Below are 24,053 nucleotides of genomic sequence, written 5' to 3' on the forward strand. Positions count from 1 at the left end.
ACTTCATTTACTTTATTATACTAAGTAAATTTCGGGCGGGCTTAAGCCCCGAAGCCACCCCCCTTAATACGCCACTGATGATAATAATGATGCCATCTTCATGTGGGCCAATTATAGCTGATTTGTTTGTGCCTGCGAATCAGCAACTAACATTGATTTTATGTTCATATTCAGATGACGGTTGATAAATGATATGCGGTCGTTCGTTGGTTCGAATCCCACCCATAACAGGGTGATGCGCATTTGGTTTTCCCTTTGCCATAATTCATTTCATTATGGTGATTAATTCCTAATCGTTTCTGTTAGAATAAAAGGCAAAAACTTTTTTTTTTTTTTTTTTTGTTCATTAAAGTTTAGCACTTGTTTCAGCTACAAAGGTCTATAAGACTTAGACCTATAGTTTAAGGTGGAATCTAACCACTGTAGTCCGTATAAAGCTCCTTCACCGAGTAGAATTGAACCAGGAGCTCCGTGTACCGAAGGCGTGCGCACTAGCCACTAGTCCAGCAGGAGAGCCAAAAAGTAGATACGGAATGCGTGAAACAAAGATAAAATCCAATACATTCTATTCTCTCTCTCTCTCTCCCTTAAGGGAAAAATAGAAAGAGCAAGGTGGCTCAGTGGTAGAGCGTTTACCTCTGGTGCATGGGTTCCCTAGTTCGACCCCTAGCCAAATAAGTTTGTGGTGGACAATACCGTATCTGAGGGTTTTCTCGAAGTATTCTCGTTTGATCTCACACTATCATTCCATCAATTTTTCCATCATCATTGAGTTGCCTTTATCACCATCTCAGTTTGGAGAACGGGCATAATTTTGGAATGTTAAACTAAATGATTTTCTTTGTCAAAGAATCTTTGCTAAGGTGTACCTCCGTGGCTATATATAAGGTGCACAATTAATTTTGCTACGCACTTGTAACTTTTAAACCGACAGACAAGAAACCTTGATTTTTTCTCAGAGGGGCCGCGGTGGCTCAGTGGTAGAGTGTTCACCTCTGGTGTATGGGGTTCCTACTCGCGCCCAGCTCGCGCCAAGTAAATTTTGTGGTGGACAAACACCGTGTACGTGGGTTTCCTCGCGGTTCTCCCGCCCCCCCCCCCCCAGTTTATTCATTCCACCATTTAATTCAATTCTAATAATCGCCGTCTCCTTTAGCCTAACTGGCATAACTGTGGGATATAAAACTGAAAGATTTCACTTCATTTTTTACGTTCATCAGATGACGTATTTCAAACAAGTAGAAAGTTACAAAGGAATTAAAAATTTTACTTCATCAAAGTATTTTATTTCGAAAAAGTGTTCATGTGAGTGTCATATCTGTTTACATAGATGGTTTTGAATAGACATAAAAATCATAATGCCGTTTACAGCAATTTAATTTCTCAAACCATTCGGGAGATATGAAAAATAGTGAAATTGTGATATATTGCTTAAAATGGAGTATTTGTGGGAACTTTGTAAGACACTTTTTGATTTACTTTACTTCTGTGGCATACAACAATATTTTTGATAAGTATAAACACATCATATTCTAGGAATTATATAATTTTCAGCAGTGTTGCGAACTTCAAAATTTTTACCATTCTTCCAGAACAGTTTGAGATATCAAATTCCGTATATAGCATTCTGATCTTCGCAATATCATATACAATTGGAAGAGGTACTTATCTAAGCAAGTTTTGGAAATAATGGCTTCTGAAAAAGTCAAAATTACAATTCCCTGTAACTTCTTTCTTGATTATTCTAAATTAATCATATCATGATCATTGTGTTAGATGCTGAAGTACTTTGAATGTGTTATGCTCTCATTTACGTCATTACTGCTGCAATGCCCACCAAACTTTAGATGATTATGATGCTACACTTAATTTGCAACACTGTGGAACAACTGTAATATTGTATCTATTGTTTTTTTATCCAAATTTTGAAATATCTAATAACCTGACGTAGTGCTACTTGATGAAGTATAACTTTATGTCAAGTTGCCAACATTGTAAACCTTGTAATAAATAAGAGTATGTCAAACAGTGTCCTCCTGGCGATATGTCTTTGGTACAAAATTTAAACGTTTTGTATCTATTAGTTTAAAAATTTCGAGGGCGAATCAAGATACATGGTCCAACCTGTACCTTTGAGTGAAAGATTTCTATTAGTTGAAACAAGGCTCGTATCCAGAACTTTTTACTGGGAGGGGCCCAAGGTTTGGGGGTCCGATAATAAAAGACACTATGTTTAAGTAGTTTCTACGGAGAAAAACAGGAACGATAAGTAATTTTTAAGTACTGACACCTATATTCTGAAGGAAAATTATAAAAGTATATTGTTTTATCAGTACAGATCGTAAGTAAATTGAAATCTGTAGTCTATATCAATTATTTCTCTGCTAAAGGAGTACAGATTTATTAAGAAAGTGTACACACATATGAAGTTACGAAGCTATTTAGGAGGGGTCGAATCCAGTAAACAGCCCCGTGGGTGAGCCCCTAGTTGAATTCCTTATTTTGTTGCACAGAGCTCTGTAACAAATAGTTGACTATGAAAATACCATTATCGTGACTGAGAAAAGAAACTAAGGAAACTCTTTGGTTCCCAACTGTACATAAAAATGAATATGTGAGCTTCCTTAGAGACTGCACTTAAAGTTATCTAGGTCTGACAAATATTGTACTTATGTCATCCGATGATGACTTATTTTAAATCATTTGAGTTGTAAGCGGAAGTATGGTTTTATCACTAGTGCTATACAGAGGAAGTTTCAGATAACTTCAAGACTGAGAATACAGGATGCACTGCAGAAGCTGTCCAACTGTGATAGTTTATTTAAGGAAGATATTCCTTTAAAATACTAACTGGAAATAATTTTATCCAATAGTGTTGATAACTGTTTTGTGAGAAAAACAAGGAGATAATCTTGCATAGGAATAATCGGAAAATAACATTCAAATACTCATATACAACTAATAATATATGTGTAAATGGAAACAAAATACAAAGGGTTCTCCTAATAAAAAGAATATAAGTTCGATTCTTTGTAAGTTATTTACTGCTATAAAGGAATTTTATGCGTCCATGTCCACAAGTGACTATTTAGTTACAAATACAGCTATGCATCTCTTTATATCAATATATATTTTTTAAAAATTATTTCTTTCACTAAGAATTTCCGAGAAAGCGTATATTCAGACAAACTAGATCCTGCTTTTAGCTCATTTTGAACGCTATCTTCATTAGTATTAAAATACTGTAGTTACCAACATTATTTGGGCATAAATTATATTAAGATATAACCGAAATACATACAATTTCCCTTTCTTTTGTTGAATTTCTTTATCTTCTTGTTATCTTTTTGCATTGTAGTTTCAGTCTTGCTGATTTCTTTCGCACTATGAATTTTATACTATTGCTTGTTGCGAGAATTTTTCGTAAATTGTCAAACTGAGTAAAAGTTGATTCTAAGGAATTACTCACGTATTCATGAATCTCATAGTTCTCACCATTATGACCAGTGGCGTATTTACGAGTTTGTTTCGGGGGGCATTGCTGATTTTGTTACTGGAAACGTGAAAATTATGTAAGATGTTTCATTTACTGTAATATGGTAAATACAATTGGAGGAGGTCTTAAGTTCGTAAGCCGCCTAAATACGCCACTAATTATGATTATTACTTCTCACAAATATATATCGATTTACAGAAGCATTATAAGAGTAAAATTATTTCTAGATTACAATGGTTGCCTAAACGTCCCCTTCCTGTTTCCATTATATTTTGTAATTAAGCTTCTGTTGGAATAATAAGATATAATAATGCAGGTCAGTTCACATCATAAACCAGTTTCATGCATCTATAGGCAATGGTGCTATTCTAATTTTTAACATCCGGTTCTGTATGTATACAGTATATTTGGATAATCCTTGAAAACTAACTTTTAAAATTTACCTGGGGCACACTCTTATTTTGATCTACTATTTAACATTTTTCAGATTTTTAAAAAAATGTTTTAGGTGTCGCTACCATGTTTTGAAATTTTAACATAATCGAGTTTTTTTTTAAGAATGAAATTTCTATTAAAATTAATCACACTGGTAAACACGAAAAAGACATTGATTATCAATGAAATTACTAAAGACAATACATTGCAATCTACTTTCATATCAACCAATGAGCAGTCACCCATGGACTGCACAAGTCGCATGCCTAAGAGGGTGGGGTGCAAATAAATGACGTAAGCATCAAAACAGCACCTATTAACAAATATTTTGTTATTTAAATAAGTCCAGGGCGCAAAAACGTTAGTATGTAAAGGTGTAAAATACATGTGGGCCCATTCAGTTTTATAATACTTTACAGCCTGCAATAATTCGAACGTATCCTTTAATTCTATGTTAAAGTATACTTTAGCTCTGTGATTCTACTGAAATTAAAGCCATACAAGAACACTGAGACAGTGAGACATAAACCAATGAAGATATAATGTATAAGCAGTATTGTGCTCATTGTGACACAAGAAAAATTTTCCTTTAAAAGTTGAACGTTGGCATTCTTGTTTTAAACAATGGCCAATTTTCAATATTGTCAACAAATGTTAATAACAATAAACATACCGCCCTACAAAGAAGTAATTATTAACGTTGGGAACGATTGGATAGTCACACCTGCGTTCATGTTCAGATAGAAGTGTTTCATGTCCAGACTTGCCCCGCTTCGCAGTGGTATACAGCCAGCGTTGCCACAGTCCTAGCTCTGAAGTGGGCTGAAAAATAGTACCAAATTGAAACAAAAAGGGCCAAATTCATTATTTTATACCAGTGTGATATATGGCTCTATAACACGAAACTAAAAGAGGTAAAATTCTAGAATACTCCCCCTCTGTCTTCCAAGAGTCTAAATCAAGAAAGTGCTCTTTTTAAAAATTACTTTTTAAAAACATCCAAATAGGAGGACCCGAACAAACTTAGTGTAGAATCTTTGCAACGACACATAAATTATACGTACTTGAGCACACACTGGTCTTCTTCAGAATATTCAACACTTAATTTAACTTGTATGTGCCCCCCCCCCTTTTTTTTTAGATTTCAAGCTAAAAATTTTTGTCTCCTTCATGCGCGGCGCGGATGCGCCCATCTAGCGTTGTTTTCCAGTGCAGTTTGTATTACGAATATTCCAAACAAAGTTTGTAGCGTTATGCAGTACAACGTCACTGAATGAATGTTCAACAGCATTTTAAGAGTCCAACACACAGTATGAGTAACGTGAGAAGTAAGAAAAGGTTTACTGAAATTTTTGAAAATGTGCCAAGTATTTGTTAAATGGTGCCGAATTGGGTAGAATTGTAGCAACTTTTCACAAAAGGGGCTGAAAATGTCAGCGTGGTACCAACGGGCCGATGAATGACGAAAAGGGCTGAATTTGGTACAATTATACCAAGTGTGGCAACACTGTATATAGTCCCGACTTAAGAGCTCAGTTCCCTATTAGCTACTGTACTTTGAAGAGTGTTTGTGCAGTTGTGTGTGTGTGTGTTGTTTGAGAAAAATGTTCGGTTGGAGGGAAGCAAACTAAGCTCCATTTTTTTTTCCGCTTGATTCTTGTAGTATGTGACGAGACAAACACGACAGTACCAAAATTACCGAAATTGCACCTTGGGAACATGGGTACATTGGGTAATTTTGTAGTTTTATATGGATAATGAAGGGGAGGGAGAAAACTGGGCCCAATCTTTTTTGCTTGATTCTTGTAGTATGTGACGAGACAAACACAACGGTACAAAAATTATCGAAATTCCAGCGAGGGAAAATGGGTAATTTAGGAGATCGATGAGCAGCTTGTTCATGAGCAAATACTCAGGAGCAAGTTCTTGTTTTTATTTATACGACTCATTGTCCCAATTTTCAGTAATTCTATCGGCAAGTCATTATCCTTACAAACACTTCTTAATTCTCCATACACCCACATAAATCATCATGATTGCATTGAGAGTTTTCAAGGTAATTAGATATCCTATCTCTTTCCTACAAAGATGAACAAAACGATCTCTGTGGCTTGAAGAACCCAACAGTTTACTAGATTTGTATTAGAAAACTTTAATTATTGCAATGAAATGCGAAAATTAAAATAATTAAAAACTAGCAAGCGGGCCCGTTATGGGATCGATATTAAAATTATTTCTGAGTTGATAGCTATTTAAGTAGTTGTAAGTCTGTTGGTGGGGAGAGAGAAGAATGAAAAACGAGTTTATTGTTGCGTTATAAAGAATCTTCTGTCCAGAAAAATCAATTAATACGATAAATAATGAGAAATAGGCAATGTTTTTAAATACACTTTATTTTGAAAGAAAACGTATTTTTTAGAATTAATTTAACGGCTAAAAAATGGAAAAAGAGTTTCATAAAATAAGCTATATTATTAAAGCTATAAGCATTTCGTAGATTTGAATCGCTTGCTATAGCACTTTTGGTGTATAGCTGTTTCATTTGTATATTTTTTTTTTGGAATAAAATTAGTATTTAATATAATATTAGTATTGTTTTAGTAGTATAAGAAAATCTTGGCCAAGGTACTTATGCATAGTGTTATTTTTATTTTTTTGCTTTGCTTTTATATATTTTAAAAATGTTCTGAATTTTGTGTAAATGAAATCTTATTATGCCTCTAACATAATTTTTAATTTAGTAGTTTTAGAAAGTTTCAGAAAGAGCTCTGGACTTGACTCCCCTATACGCCGTGGGAATCTTCGCTTTCTATTGTTTGCTTGTTTCTTTTACAGGGAAGAAGGGGGAAATTGTGTGGAAAGCTGACCAATTGGCGAGAGGCTTGAGACTATATAAGTCAACCCATCGCTTCGGCCAGGATTCACTTCTTTTAAGAATTTCTTCGGGGACTCTTTTGTTCCGGTAAGAGAGTTGTCTTTATGTTCAGACATAGGTGAATACTTTTTTTTACTTTAAGTATTTTTGGACGGAGCGGGCGGAATGAGCTGCTCCTGATAGTTTTAAGCAGGTTTCTAAGTGATGAAGCCTGCGACTTCGTAAATGATAGCTAGATTTCTTTTTTGGGGGGAGATATAGGCCAGAGTATCCCGTAATGAGGGTTTCTGTTTAGATTTTAAAGCTGGCACTGGTTCTGTCTGAGAGAGTGACTTGGGCAGTTACCTTTTCGGAGCTCGCCTGGAGGAGAATTTTAATGAGGTTCTCAAAATGATTTTAAGGTCTCGGGAATTCACGAACGCTGGAGTGGGGCTTGTTCTTGTTCGAGTCCATAATAATTAAGGATCTTTAGGGAAATTAGAGGATCTCGTTATTAGATAGCAGGCCTAATAGTGTAAGTCTCTGCTTTTAGGAGAGCTTTCGGTTACAGAGCGAGTAACCCCACGGTACAGATATTTTGTTTAAAAAATAAAATAAAAAAGAAGCCAAGATTCATAGATTACATGAGCAATACCTCCCCCTTCGTCGCCTATGAAGGAAAAAATTATAAACTAAGGTCGGCAAAGAGTATCAGCTTAAATAACAACCTGAAATTGCCTTGGAATAACTCTTTATTGACTAGTTAAACTTTTTTATTATTTTAACATACCCCTGGAGAGCTAAAGAAGCAAGATTCCCGCTTAAGCCTCTCTTCTAACCTTACTTGTTACTTCTGTGTATAAAAGGTGGCGGATGGATAGGAAAGAAGAGAGAGGGCTGGCTAGGGAATAGCACACTAAATGCCTCTCCAAGTATGTCAGCTTCAGCCTGAAATAGGCTAAATTGGCACCAGTGCTTGTGATCCTGAAGAAAGAAAAGAATGCCAAAATATAACGAATTTACAAGTTTCATGACAATCTATCCATCAAAAAGTTATTTATTACGATTTCTCGAAAACACTTCAAAGGATTTAGTTCATGCTCCATGTACATCCAGCCAAAAAGTAATTCCACCCCCCTAAGCACTCTAATTCCATTACTTGAGGTCCAGGTAATTTACAGTTGTGAGAACGCCTAGACAGATGCAACCCAACTTACACGTAACTTTTCTCGGGACTGACAGCCGTTGGTAGCCCTGATCCAGGTGTTTATGTGGGTAAAATTGTAAGGTAGGTGATTAACAAAACAGTTTTCCATTCTAAGATCAATCTCTCTGGTTCAGAGCGTGTTGTCCAATGAACATCATATGTTAATCTCAATATTGCTGTGTATGTAATGTATTTTTTCATTATATACTGTATATTCAAAGAAATAAAAACACTGAACACATATGAACCAGAAAATGCTTGAAAGTAGCTGAAAATATCAAATCTAGAACAACTATTGGAAATAACTTTGTAAATGATTGCCTCCTTTGAGAGGCCTTCCCCAATTCTTCTCATTCCAACATCTTTTTTCTTTCTGGAGGAGAGAAGATATTGCTTATCACAGTGAGTATGCATTGAAATTGAAATTGAAACAAGAAAACTTGAAAAAGCTTCAGCCTCGCCGGGACCACCAAATAGAAGTTCAATACGCTAACCACTATTTAAGCTTCCTCCCAAACTAATACCTATTTACAATCGTTTCATGGAAAAATATAAAAACATACTTAAATATAACAAAAACAAACAAATATGAACACAATATAAATAAAAATATAAATAAGAAAATATAAGCAACTTGTGTGAGTGTCTTAATGACTTACTCCTTCCTAATTTCCTTGTTTAACTCAAAAACATGTTATAACCACGTTGCTCAATGAAGAAAGCATCACGAAATGTTCTTCAAGTTGAAGCTACGCCATCGGCAGCGCCGTAACTTGTGGGGTGGGCAATTTCCCCCCAGAAAAGCTCCCCGCCGTTGGAGGTGGCACATTTTCAGACAAAATTTTCTTACTCCATATTCGATAGGAACATGAGATTAGAAATGGAGCATCAAATAGGGTCGCTACATTACATAAACAAAACAGCACACAAAAGGTAAATAGAACAAACATGAGTCGTGGACCTTTGAGTAATATTTATTCGTATGGCTTTGAGAGTTATCAACATTGTCCCCTTAATAATTTTGTCATGTATGGAATGGGCCCAGGGAGTAACTATCGGAACCGCAGATCTTGCCGTGCGGGAGGGCCCACAAGCTCCGGTGGGCCCATAAAGATTAAGAGAAAGTTGGAGACAGAGGGACCAGTAATTAGAAATCAAATTTTTCTAGGGGCCCAAATAAGCTTATTAATGCTTTCCCCCCCCCAGAAAAGGGTTGAGTTGATTTTGAGTTTAACGTCCCGTTCAGCAGCGAGGCTATGATACGTGGACCTACTCATTAACGTGAAATCCTAACCACATGACCCCCCGCCGGGAATTGAACCCGGGTATCCCACGCCAAAGACCACCCCAGAAAAGAATCTAAGTTACGGCGTTGGTCATGAGTTGCAGGGATGGTCCCAATTTGCATTACATTTCGTCTTTAATATAACTTCTAATTTCCAAAGAAGAAAAGACGACAGAAATTATTTTCACATTCTTTAAGTTGTATAAACACGTGTAGAAACACGTGATCAGGAGGCTGCTGATAATCAGGCGCAATCCACTAGGGGTTCGAATTCCTCAGAATAACAAGGTCGGAATTTTAATTGTCCTCAGTATTTCTGTGTTCGTGTTCCTGTAGTGTTTGGAATACGTCGAAAGCACAGAGGTGCCAGTGGCGAACAATACTCTGGTTGGAGCGATTTGTTTAAAAGAAATTGTGAAAGAAGGAAACTCCCATTGCAGTTACTTGTGTGCAAATTCCGTCGTCGTAATTATTAATTTTTCTGAATGGGAAGATAATGTTTATGTAATTAGTGTTGTAATTATGTCATTCCTTTATTATTATTATTATTATTATTACTACTATTATTATTATTATTATTATTATTATTATTATTATTATTATTATTATTATTATTATTATTATTATTATTATTATTATTATTATTATTATTATTATTATTATTATTAGCACAGAAAGAAAGAAAAAGTAACGTAGTCGAAGGTATTCATAGGAACAGAAAAGATATAGAGTATGTCAGATGTTTCTTAGGTTTAAACATGAACGCAATAATATTATTACGTTCATAATATATATGGATTTAAAGATAGAATTATCATTTTATGACAACAAGAAATGGAATATAAAGATTTGTTAGCTGATAACAGTAACGCATTTTGTTTCGACCTTCTTCTAGGTAGAAAGGTGATGTGACATCTTAAATAGGATCATTCCCGTGACTAGCGTTGTAAGTTCGATCACAATTTGCAATTTATGCACAGCTACAAACAATTTCTTGGAACTCATTTTTGGCCCATACTACAGCAGTAAGGACGTGTTTAGCCCTTATGTGTTCATGAATTCTTGTCCAAACACATTACTTGCCAGACAGTTATGAAGGTTGATACAAATATGTTCATGGCCAAGTGTTCATAGCCGGTGGGTGTAGCCGAGTGGTCTGAGTCGTTAGGCTGATGATCAACTTTGAAGCCCATTGAGGGATTCGAGTCCCTCTGAAGAGCAAGGATGGAATTTTAACTGTCCTCGATGTTTCTGTGTTCGTGTCCCTGTCGTGGCTAGTAGTCCTGAGAAGTGGTTACAATAGAAAAAAAATAGTCAGGAAGATTTCTTTTTTTTAAAAAAAAAGAGTTCTAGGAATGAAAATACTTTTTGGTGTGAGTTCAAACCTTGCTCAAAGATTTTTTAAATTTTCATAACACTTTCTTCATTAAAATAAGCTTGCAGTTGTACTACAGGGTTTGTATGATAAGTAATGAGACCAGGTCTGGAAACATTGTTTTATTGATCTGATCTGTACAGGGACTTAAAAGCTTTCGAAGTACTCTCCTCTTGCACTTCTGTACTCTCCTCTTGCGTCGATGCACTTCTGCAATCGATGTTTCCACGCTGCAAACGCCCCCTGGAAGTCAGCAGCCGGCATGTCCTTTAGAAATGTGGTCACGGCTGCTTGGATGGCTGTGACGTCTGCAAAACGGGTTCCTTTCAAGCGTGGCTTCAGCTTCGGGAAGAGGAAGAAGTCGGCCGGGCTCACATCTGGGCTGTAGGGTGGTTGTGGAAGGACTTCCACCCCAATCCGGGTCAAAAAGGAGGTCACTAAGAAGGCGGTGTGGGCAGGGGCATTGTCGTGATGCAACTTCCACCGGCTAGCGATCGCCGGTCTTTTCCGCTTGACGCTCCTGTGCAGTCTCTCAAGGACTTGTTTGTAGAAGGCGGCGTTGACGGCTTGTCCTTGGGGTACAAACTCCTTGTGGACCACCCCCACATTGTCAAAAAAAACAATCAACATTGTTTTCACCTTTGACTTCGACATTCTGGCCTTCTTGGGGCGCGGGGACGCAGGAGTGTGCCACTCCGCGCTTTGACGTTTCGTTTCAGGGTCGTACTGGAACACCCACGACTCGTCACCTGTTATGACGTCATCTTCAAAGTTAGGGTCACTGTTCATGAGGTTCAACAGTTCCTGACAACAATCAACACGTCGTTGCTTTTGTTCGTCAGTCAACACTCGCGGCACCAGTTTCGCACAGATTTTTCTCATTCCCAATTGTTCCGTCACAATCTTGTGCACTGTTGTGTGGTTCATATCGAGTTCATCAGCAATCAATCTCAACGATAATCGACGGTCTGAGTTCAGGAGATCCCTCACTTTTGCCACAGTTTCGTCCGTAGTCACTGTTGTCGGGCGTCCAGCCCTCTCCAGATCCTCAACGCTTTCCCGGCCGTTCCGGAACGCACTGTGCCAACGAAACACCTGGGCTTTGGATAGGGCTTCCTCTTTGTAGGCCTCCGTGATGAGAGAAAGCGTCTGAGTAGCCGTTTTCCCCAGGCGAACGCAAAATTTGATCGCATAACGCTGTTCGATGGAACCCTCCATGTTTGTTGATTTTCCGCCGTGACAAGAATGTTCACAAGGGCTTTGTCCAAGGCTTGTCCGCGCTCCACTAAGGCTCGGAGCCAACTGACGCGCGGTGCGTTGCTTTGCTAGGACCCCCCCCCTACATCCTCCATCACCGACAAACCCGCTCCAGCGACACGCGCGCCGCGGCGCGGCGAGTCTCATTACTTATCATACAGACCTTGTATACGGAACCATAGTAAAAGTAACAATAATAGTAGTATGGGCCCTACCCTACCTAACTTTTGATTATCCTCAATGAGGGGCCTCAAGGCCAGGGATCAATGACTTAGGGGTACGGAGGACCACCCCCTCTAAAATTTGGTAGTGGTACCTTGGCCCACCCCCTAAATTTTGGCAGGTGTACATAGGACCACTCTCCTTAAATTTTAGAAATTGCCAAATCTAAAAATTTTGTGTGGTAGCATAGGACCATAGGATGTACCTCTATCAGTATTGGGGGTTTATGTCGATCCCTTTCATGGGTAAAAAATTGCAAAAAAGTCAAAATTCGGGGGCTTTTGACCTAGTTTATCACCTTTGATGAGGTGTTATTACCCTATATGCTTATATGGGCGTATACAGGGGTCCATTACCTTTCACAAGACATGGGTATATTAATGCACCCCTTGAAAAATTTGGGAGGGGTACCTTAGCCCACCCCTTAAATTTTGGAAATTGACCAATTTAAACATTGGGTATTATAGTACAGAACCAAACCATGTATTATTATAAATTTGGGTGGTCCACCTCGTTCCCTTCTAGGGGTACAAAATTGCCAAAATATAAACGTAAGCAATACGTTATACCACGTGTTTGGTTTTTGGTCGATTTTATCCCCTTTGATGAGGTGTCATTATCCTATATAGTTATATGGTCATGTATAGGAGTCCATTCCCTTTCATAAGATATGGGTATATTAATGCACCCTTGAAAAATTTGGGAAGGGGTACCTTGGTCCACCCCTTAAATCTTCGAAATTGACCAATTTAAACATTGGGTATTATAGTACAGGACCCTAATATCTATTATGATAAATTTTGGTGGTCCACCTCGTTCCCTTCTAGGGGTACAAAATTGCCAAAATATAAACGTAAGCAATACGTTATACCACGTGTATGGTTTTTGGTCGATATTATCCCCTTTGATGAGGTGTCATTATCCTATATAGTTAGATGATCATGTATAGGGGTTCATTCCCTTCATAAGATATGGGTATATTTGTGCATCCCTTGAAAAATTTGGGAGGGGTAACTTGGCCCACCCCTTAAATTTTAGAAATTGCCCAATTTAAACTTTTAGTATTATAGTGCTGGTCCCTATCAAATATTATGATAAATTTGGGTGGTCCACCTTGTTCCGTTTTAGGGGTACAAAATTGCCAAAATATAAACGTAAGTAATACGTTGTACCACGTGTTTGTTCTTTTGGCCCAATTTATTTCCTTGGATGACCTCCTATTACCTTATATGGTTATATGGTTATGTATAGGGGTCTATTCCCTATCATAGGACATAGGTACATTTGTGCACCCCTTTAAAAATTTGAGAGGCGTACCTTGGCCCACCCCTTAAATTTTAGAAATTGCCCAATTTAAACATTTGGTATAATAGTATAGGACCGTAATATATATTACTATAAATTTGGATGGTCCGCCTCGTTCACTTTCATGGGTACGAAATTGCCAAATTTTAGTACAACCACGTGTTTCGTTTTTGACCTAATTTATTCCCTTGGATGAGGTCCTATTACCTTATATGGTTATATGGTCATGTATATTGGTCCATTACCTATCATAAGACATAGGTACATTTGTGCAACCCTTTAAATTTTTGGGAAGGGTACCTTGGCCCACCCCTTTAATTTTGGAAATTATCCATTTTATATATTTGGTGTTATAGTATAGGACCCTAGTATAGATTACTATAAATTTGGGTGGTCCACCTCGTTCCCTTTCATGGGTACAAAATTCCAAACTTTAGTACAACCACGTGTTTGGTCTTTTGGCTCAATTTATCCTCTTGGATGAGGTCCTATTACCTTATATGGTTATATGGTCATGTATATTGGTCCATATCCTATTATAAGACATGTGTATATTGATGCATCCCTTTAAATTTCGATTTAAGCATTCGCTATCATAGTACATGACCTCGACATGTATCATGATAAATTTGGGTGATCCACCTTGTTCCCTTTCATGGGTAAAAAATTGCCAAAATATAAACATAAGCAATATGTTGTACCACGTGTTTGTGTTTTGGCCCAATTTATTCCCTTTGACGCAGTCTTATTACCGTAAATGGATATATGGTCATGTATATAGGTTCATTTTCTATCATAAGACGTGGGTACATTGATGCACCCTAAAACAATTGTAAGGGGATATCATCTTGGCTCATCCACTCAGTTTTAGAAATGGTTTAATATAAGCATTTGGTATCATACTACAAGTCTTCAATATGTATCACTATAAATTTGAATGGTCCCTTTATTGGGTAAAGAACTACCAAAAATCAAATTTCGGAGGTTATTGACCCCTTTGATAAATATTCAGCACGTTATATGGTTTATTACCTTTATATGTGTATGTTCCCTTTTAAACTTGGGAATTATCAAATAACAAAATTCGGTAAACGTTTTGTAGGACCCATTGTAGATGTTGGTGTTCCTCTTATGGCCAAATATTCAAAATTTAAAGGTTATTGACCTATTTTTGATACGGCTTTATTATTGAATGAGTACAGGATTTATTGCTTTTTCATAAGACACAGGTGCATTTGTGTACCAATCTTAAATTTGGGGAGGGGTACATTTCTTAATGTCATATCAATAATTGGTAATTGTTAGAATTGGGTGGTATATCTTTCTTTGGGTAAATCATTGTCGAATATGAGTATGATCACGTGATCAGTTATTGACCTATAATGGGATTAGGAGTCCAGGACATTGGTACATTTAAACTTTGTAGGATAATTTGAGAATTGTCAAATGAAATTGCGTCATTGGTTTCGATTATTACAGCCAAATATAAACGTAAGCAATACGATGTACCACGTGATTGATCTTGATGAGGTAGTGTACAGGGATACATAGCTAATCTTATTGAATCTTATGACTCATAGTCTTAAGGGAATACATGCTACAACACTGGCAAAGTTATTGCTGACGCAATTTGATTGGTTAATCACTATCTTTCGTGCAATCTGATTGGCTGATAACTATCCTTCTTGTAATCTGATAGGTTGATGAATTTCAAATCTTTGATGCATTCAGTTCTGTTTTTAACATTTAAAAAGTTTTTGAAATTTTTGTTTGAAACTTTGGTTTGAAATTTTTTTGTTTGTAAATTTTTTGTTTGATTTTTTTCGTTTGAAATTTTGTTTGAAAAATTTGTTTCGAAAGTTTTGTTTGAAATTTTTGTTTCAAAATTTTTTTTGAAACTTTGGTTTGAAATTTTTTGTTTGAAATTTTTGTTTAAAAAATGTTCGAAATTTTTTGTTTGAAACTTTTTGTTTGCACAATATTTGTTTTGGAAAAATTTTGGTTTCAAATTTTTAAGATTGTGCACTCGTTAGTAAAGAACCGGAACTGTTTAGAAGAAAATTTGGTTTGAAATTTTTTTTGTTTGAAAATTTTTGTTTCGAAATTTTTGTTTGAAATTTTTGTTTCAAAATTTTGGTTTGATATTTTTTTTTAAGTTTGTGCACTCATTAGTAAAGAACCGGAACTGTTTAGAACAAAAACATCTGGGATCATTGTTTATCATGGTGCAACAGTACACGTCAGAACATGATAATGCAACGTCATCAGTTTTCCATCATATATAAGTATCGTTCAAGTTAGTATTCATGATAACATCATCATGTCTACTTGTCTGCAGTTTCTAAATACACGTGATGTGATGAAATCATTTACCAAGATTACTGATTTACAACAGAATGTATCTTATATTATCTTAGCTAGCCAAAAAATCCCTACAAAGTTTGGATTAAGAATCCTAGTGAAGCTTGAAAATGATAAAAAAAATATAATTCTACCAGCAAGATATTTACCCATGGAAGCATCAAAACAAGAAGAACTGCTGCGTTTCTTAAATACTGGATCTGTATCTTTATGTTACAAAGGATTATTGGGTCGAAGTCATCAATTTGAATTTAGTACACAGCCGGTTTCGTCAGCAATTGTGATGAAATCATGAATTCAAACGTTAGCACATTCCCTTGACGTCAGACGTAGCTGTATACAGAATGCGATCTATGAATTTAGTTTGTCAGCATGACGTCAGCAACTGTGATGAAATCATGAATTCAAACGTCAGCACATTCCTTTCTAGTGACGTTAGCAATAACTATGAAATGAGCAAATACAGTGTCAGCCCATGAAATCATTTGAGCAAGTGCGTTTCAGCAGAAAAGATGTGTACTTCTAACGATAAAGAATTCCTCTTCACAAGCTATTATCCAATAAATATATTTCAAACAAAACACGTGATGATTGGTATCAGTGCTAGAACATTTGAACCAGTGATTTGATTGGGCAAAGCAGAACAATTTGGAGTACAACTGAACTTTGAAGAATGGCTAATATTATGTTCACGAATCGACCAAAGGAATGATTATTTTCATGATGAGCTAAATGTGACCATAGTCAAATCATTAGGCTCAAATCATGAAGTGGTGCTACGTACAGTCCTTCAAGAGAAGATGGTGCTGTTACGTAAAAAAAGTACATTGCATGTCCCTCGCAACATGGTGTATCTAACGCAAACGGAATGGAACAAATGCATCAACGTATTCCAGTGTGTGAAACATGCAGTGGAAGTGTGAAACAAAACAGGTATATTTCTGAAAAAGTAATATTTTGAAAAATGTGTCATGCATATTGTACAACATGTATCTAGATGTTGTGATGGTTGTCAACATCGTTCGTGGGTGCATACCTGTATTGATAAACAGTTTGATTGTGATCAAATGGACTTTGAGTTTCCACAAATTGATATAGACCTTAAAAGACTTCAACTGGAATTAAAATTATACGCTAATGACAAACTAGTGCAAGAAGTTCAAAATACATTGTATCGACAATATCCAGATATTATATCTGGGAGTGTAATAAAATGATCCATTTCAATGATTTGTGTTTTTTCATTTCAAATACAACCCCATGTTCTGACGTGTACTATTGCACCATGATAAACAATGATCCCAGATGTTTTTGTTCTAAACAGTTCCGGTTCTTTACTAATGAGTGCACAAACTTAAAAAAATATCAAACCAAAATTTTGAAACAAAAATATCAAAAAAAATTCGAAACAAAAATTTTCAAACAAAAAAATTTCAAACCAAATTTTCTTCTAAACAGTTCCGGTTCTTTACTAATGAGTGCACAAACTTAAAAATTTGAAACCAAAATTTTCAAAACAAAAATTGTTCAAACAAAAATTTTTAAACCGAAGAAAATTCGAACATTTTTTAACTAAAATTTCAATCAAAAAATTTCAAACCAAAGTTTCAAACAAAAATTTCAAACAAAACTTTCGAAACAAATTTTTCAATCTAAACATTTCAAACGAAAAAATTTCAAAAAAAATTTAAAACAAAATTTTCAAACAAAAATTTCAAACGAAAAAATTTCTAACTAAAGTTTCAAACAAAAATTTCAAAAACTTTTTAAATGTTAAAAACAGAACTGAATGCATCAAAGATTTGAAACTCATCAACCAATCAGATTACAAGAAGGATAGTTATCAGCCAATCAGATTGCACGAAAGATAGTGATTAACCAATCAAATTGCATCAAGAATAACTTTGCCAGTGTTGTAGCATGTATTCCCTTAAGACTATGAGTCATAAGATTCAATAAGGTTAGGTATGTATCCCTGTACACTACCTCATCAAGATCATTCACGTGGTACATCGCATTGCTTACTTTTATATTTGGCTGTAATAATCGAAACCAATGACGCAATTTCATTTGACAATTCTCAAATTATCCTACAAAGTTTAATGTACCAATGTCCTGGACTCCTAATCCCATTATAGGTCAATAACTGATCACGTGATCATACTCATATTCGACAATGATTTATCCAAAGAAAGAGATACCACCCAATTCTAACAATTACCAATTATTGATATGACAATAAGAAACGTACCCCTCCCCAAATTTAAGATTGGTACACAAATACACCTTTGTTTTATGAAAAAGCAATAAATCCTGTACTCATTCAATAATAAAGCCGTATCAAAAATAGGTCAATAACCTTTAAATTTTGAATATTTGGCCATAAGAGGAACACCAACATCTACAATGGGTCCTACAAAACGTTTACCGAATTTTGTTATTTGATAATTCCCAAGTTTAAAAGGGAACATACACATTTAAAGGTAATAAACAATATAATGTGCTAAATATTTATCAAAGGGGTCAATAACCTCCGAAATTTGATTTTTGGTAGTTCTTTACCCAATAAAGGGACCATTCAAATTTATAGTGATACATATTGAAGACTTGTAGTATGATACCAAATGCTTATATTAAACCATTTCTAAAACTGAGTGGATGAGCCAAGATGATATCCCCTTACAATTGTTTTAGGGTGCATCAATGTACCCACGTCTTATGATAGAAAATGAACCTATATACATGACCATATAACCATTTACGGTAATAAGACCGCGCCAAAGGGAATAAATTGGGCCAAAACACAAACACGTGGTACAACATATCGCTTATGTTTATATTTTGGCAATTTTTTACCCATGAAAGGGAACAAGGTGGACCACCCAAATTTATCATGATACATGTCGAGGTCATGTACTATGATAGCGAATGCTTAAATCAAAATTTAAAGGGATGCATCAATATACACATGTCTTATAATAGGAAATGGACCAATATACATGACCATATAACCATATAAGGTAATAGGACCACATCCAAGAGGATAAATTAAGGCAAAAGACCAAACACGTGGTTGTACTAAAGTTTGGCAATTTTGTACCCATGAAAGGGAACGAGGTGGACCACCCAAATTTATAGTAATCTACATTAGGGTCCCATACTACAATACCAAATATATAAAATAGGTAATTTCCAAAATTAAAGGGGTGGGCCAAGGTACTCTTCCCAAAAATTTAAAGGGTTACACAAATGTACCTATGTCTTATGATAGGTAATGGACCAATATGCATAACCATATAACCATATAAGGTAATAGGACCTCATCCAAGGGAATAAATTAGGTCAAAAACGAAACACGTGGTTGTACTAAAATTTGGCAATTTCGTACCCATGAAAGTGAACGAGGCGGACCACCCAAATTTATAGTAATATATATTACGGTCCTATACTATTATACCAAATGTTTAAATTGGGCAATTTCTAAAATTTAAGGGGTGGGCCATGGTACGCCTCTCAAATTTTTAAAGGGGTGTACAAATGTACCTATGTCCTATGATAGGGAATAGACCCCTATACATAGCCATATAACCATATAAGGAAATAAATTGGGCCAAAATAATTGATTTTTAGTTGATTTTAATTTAGCGTCCCTTTCAGCAGCGAGGCTATATGAGACGTGGACCTACTGATTAACGTGGAATCCGAACCACATGAGCTCCCGCCGGCAATCGAACCCGGGACTACCACGCCAAAGGCGTGTACGCTAAACGCTTAGCCACGAGCGAGCTCTGGGCCAAAAGAACAAACACGTGGTACAACGTATTGCTTACGTTTATATTTTGGCAATTTTGTACCCCTAAAGCGGAACAAGGTCGACGACCCAAATTTATCATAATACATGTTTCGCTCCAGTACTATAATACCAAAAGTTTAAATTGGGCAATTTCTAAAATTTAAGGGGTGGGCCAAGGTACCCCTTCCCAAATTTTTCAAGGGGTGCACAAATATACCCATATCTTAGGAAAGGGAATGGACCCCTATACATGACCATATAACTATATAGGATAATAACACCTCATCAAACTGGATAAAATCGACCAAAAACCAAACACGTGGTATAACGTATTGCTTACGTTTATATTTTGGCAATTTTTTACCCCTAAAACGGAACAAGGTCGACCACCCAAATTTATCATAATACATATTAGGGTCCTGTACTATAATACCCAATGTTTAAAGTGGTCAATTTCCAAGATTTAAGGGGTGGGCCAAAGTACCCCTTCCCAAATTTTTCAAGGGGTGCATTAATATACCTGTGTCTTATGAAAGGGAATGGACCCCTATACAGGACCATATAACTATATAAGGCAATAGGAGGTCAGCCAAGGAAATAAATTGGGCCAAAAGAACAAACACGTGGTACAACGTATTGCTTACGTTTATATTTTGGCAATTTTGTACCCCTAGAAGGGAACGAGGTCGACCACCCAAATTTATCATAATACATATTAGGGTCCTGTACTATAATACCCAATGTTTAAAGTGGTCAATTTCCAAGATTTAAGGGGTGGGCCAAGGTACCCCTCCCAAATTTTTTAAGGGGTGCATTAATATACCCATATCTTATGAAAGGTGATGGCCCCTGTATACGCCCATATAACCATATAGGGTAATAACACCTCATCAAAGGGTATAAATTAGGTCAAAAACCCCCGAAATTTGACTTTTTGGCAATTTTTTAGCCATGAAAGGGAACGACATAAACCCCCAATACTGATAGAGGTACATACTATGGTCTTAGGCTACCACACAAAATTTTTAGATTTGGGAATTTCCAAAATTTAAGGAGGGTGGTCTTATGTACCCCTGCCAAAATTTAGGGGTTGGCCAAGGTACCACTACCAAATTTTAGAGGGGGTGGTCCTAAGTACCTCTAGGTCATTGATCCCTGGCCTTGAGGCCCCTCATTGAAGATAATCAAATGTAAGATAGGGTGGGGCCCATACTACTACTACAATAATAATAATAATAATAATAATAATAATAATAATAATAATAATAATAATTAGAAGTAATAGTGGTAGTAGTAGTAGCATTATTGATAATAGTTATATTGTTTATATAGGATATTTAAAGAAAGTACTTGAAACTACACACAGCATTAGGCTCGATTTTCTTCGTTTTGACTCGACTCGAATCAAATTCGAGTCAAATTGAAGGAAAGTTTTCGAGTTGAGTTCTCGAGTCGAGCTCAAAGATGTCTGTTTTGAGTCGAGACGAGCTTGAGTAAAAATTCGCTCGAGCTCGCTCGGCCCATCCCTACAATTCTTCTTTACCTTCTAGTTTCCAAAGAAGAAAAAACGATAGAAATTATTTTCATATTCTTTGAATTATATCTACACGTGTAGAAATAGTGTGTGCTATGATTATCTAGCATAACTACTAGTTTATTTTCTTATGTTTGTCTGAGGTATTGATGGCAAAGTGTGAGACGCGAGAACTGCCATTAGAGTCACCCGGGTTCAAATCCCGGTGTCGCATTTATTATTTTTTCTTGATTGGAAGGTATTATTTACGTAATTGATATTGTAATTCTGTTATTCCTTTATTATTATTATTATTATTATTATTATTATTATTATTATTATTATTATTATTATTATTATTATTATTATTATTATTATTATTATTATTGCAAAGTCGAGACTTGACTACATATTTTATATTTTATGAATTTTCTGATTGGATTTCACGTCGTTTTGTTGAATAAACAACACACTCCATTGAAAGGGACTTGGCGGAGGGAAATATCATCCTGTTGCTTTTTATTTATCTACTTCCATGCTACACCAAGCCTGGATACAACATTTCGCCTTTCTATATCTACTGGATGGCACCCTAAAGAGGTGTGATGATCATAAGAGAGTAAGTGAATAAGTGCTGAGATCAATGAACTTTGCGTAGTAACAACATTAAATTATCAGGTTTATTTATTTATTTATATTAGTCCTCTACAGAGCCAAACTCCACTTACACAGGAACATATGTATACACACATAATTACATATGAAATACATATATATCTATATACTGAAAGAAATAAAAATACATGTAAACAAGGAAAAATACAAGTTAAATAATAAAAACAAATTAAAATATTAATAGTATAAATTTAAAAGAAAATGAAAAATATGAAGAATAAAAAAGTTTCCAGCATAGGTTCAACTCATAGAGACAAGTCATAGAGATAACAGTTCTTAATTATTTAATTAATCCATACATAATGTCTTTTCAAAATATTATTTTTGAGTATACGCAAATATACAGAGATAGAATAACAGAAGTCACTATCCAAATCTGATGAAACCAGCTGATTGAAATTCTTACAAGCTCTGACTATGAATGACTCCTGGTGAATTGTAATATGAGGTCTCGTTATGTTAAATACTAAATTCTTACGCAATGGTCGTTTTGGTATATTGAAATTAATATAGCAAATTACATTTCTCTGTTACTGAGTTTACTGTCTTGTACAAATATGTTTGTTGAATAAGGAAACGTCTACTGTAAAGAGAATGCATATCAAATTTAAGTAAAAGAGAACAATAAAAGATCTTATTTTTAGTTGCTGATATATGATACAATTTGAAATAAAGATGACTCAAAAATTTAAATTGGACTCGTTCTATGTTATTTGCTTGTAATTTGTGAATAAGATCCCAAAGAACACAACAGTATTCCAACTTACTTCTGTGAAGTAGCTGTGTATTAGATGTGAAGTGACCATGAGATAATTGTGTAAACTCTTAACTTAATTCGTTAAATTCGATTATTTTATTAAATTGCATTATCAACGACAGAATCACGAACTCTTGAAAATTCATTGGAAGAAAACTTTGATCAGGATTGTACATTCTCAGGCACCTGTTGTAAACACATTTTTGTTAATAAACTCGACTATCTTCCTTATTACCTTTCCGCATACCTTCAAGTATAGCCTGATACTTCCCGATTCATTGGACTCCTAAGTTATCATTCTTTAGCCGAACAAAACCACGAGGAACGCAACATCAAGGGGTATTTGATACACGGTTAGGACACGTGCAGAAAGCGGATCGCACCGTTGTAGAATAACCAACTCCACTACAGGGCACTAGGGTTTTTGGAGAATAACAAATTATCATCGCTACAAAAAGGTGTTTTAAAGCTTGGATATTATGTAGGTCTCTTGTAGTCCTTATTAAAACCCCTAGTGCCCTGTACGACTCTGCAATAATTTTATTTATGTGACAATTAAGTGCAAACTTATGATCTAGTAATACACCTAAGTCATTAACAGAATATACTGTTTTTAACTTTTCACTATTAATCTTATACTCAAAAGATGGACAATTAATTTTATTTGAAAACGTTATAACATTACATTTTTTATGATAAAATATAAGTTGTTTCTGATACACCATTGCAGACAACTATTAATATCTCTTTGTAGTTCATGTCGATCATTATTCACTTTTATAGCTTTAATATTTTCATGTCGTCGGTATATAATAAACAATTACTATATTTTACAACATTTGGTAAATCATTAATGAATAATTAAAATAGCAATGGGCCCAAATTTGATCCTAGTGGTATACCTGAATTAGCTACGTAAATAAAAGATTTTACAAAATTATAATTGACAAAATATGTTCTACCTCACAAATAAGAGATCATAATATTTATCAAAGAGGTTAAAAGTCCCATAGCCAGAAGCTTATTTATTAAACCCGTGTGATTTAATTTATTAACTGCTTTTTGAAAATCCGTATAAATTACATCAACGTAATATCCAACGTATTACATCAACGTCATTTATAGAACTTGCAATAAATTGAGGAAAAGAAAAAATGAAATGAATTCTTTAAGTTTTACGTCCCACGATTATGCCGGTTAGGCTAAAGGAGACGGTGATTATGAGAGATGAGTGAAATGGTGGAATTAAGAAAGTGGGAGGAAACGGGAGAACCCCGAGAAAACCCACGAGCACGGTGTTTGTCCACCACAAAGTTCACTTGGCGGGGGCTGGGATCGAACCCGGGACCCCAAGCACCAGAGGTGAACGCTCTACCACTGAACGTAATAATATTATGAACGTAATAATATTATTCCGTTCATGTTTAAACCTAAGAAACATCTGACATACTCTATATCTTTTCTGTTCCTATGTATACCTTCGCCTATGTTACTTCTTCTTTCCATTGTGGTAACAAT

Source organism: Thermobia domestica, chromosome 10 (genome assembly GCF_964235325.1).
Source record: "Thermobia domestica chromosome 10, izTheDome1.hap1.1, whole genome shotgun sequence".
NCBI lineage: Eukaryota > Metazoa > Arthropoda > Insecta > Zygentoma > Lepismatidae > Thermobia > Thermobia domestica.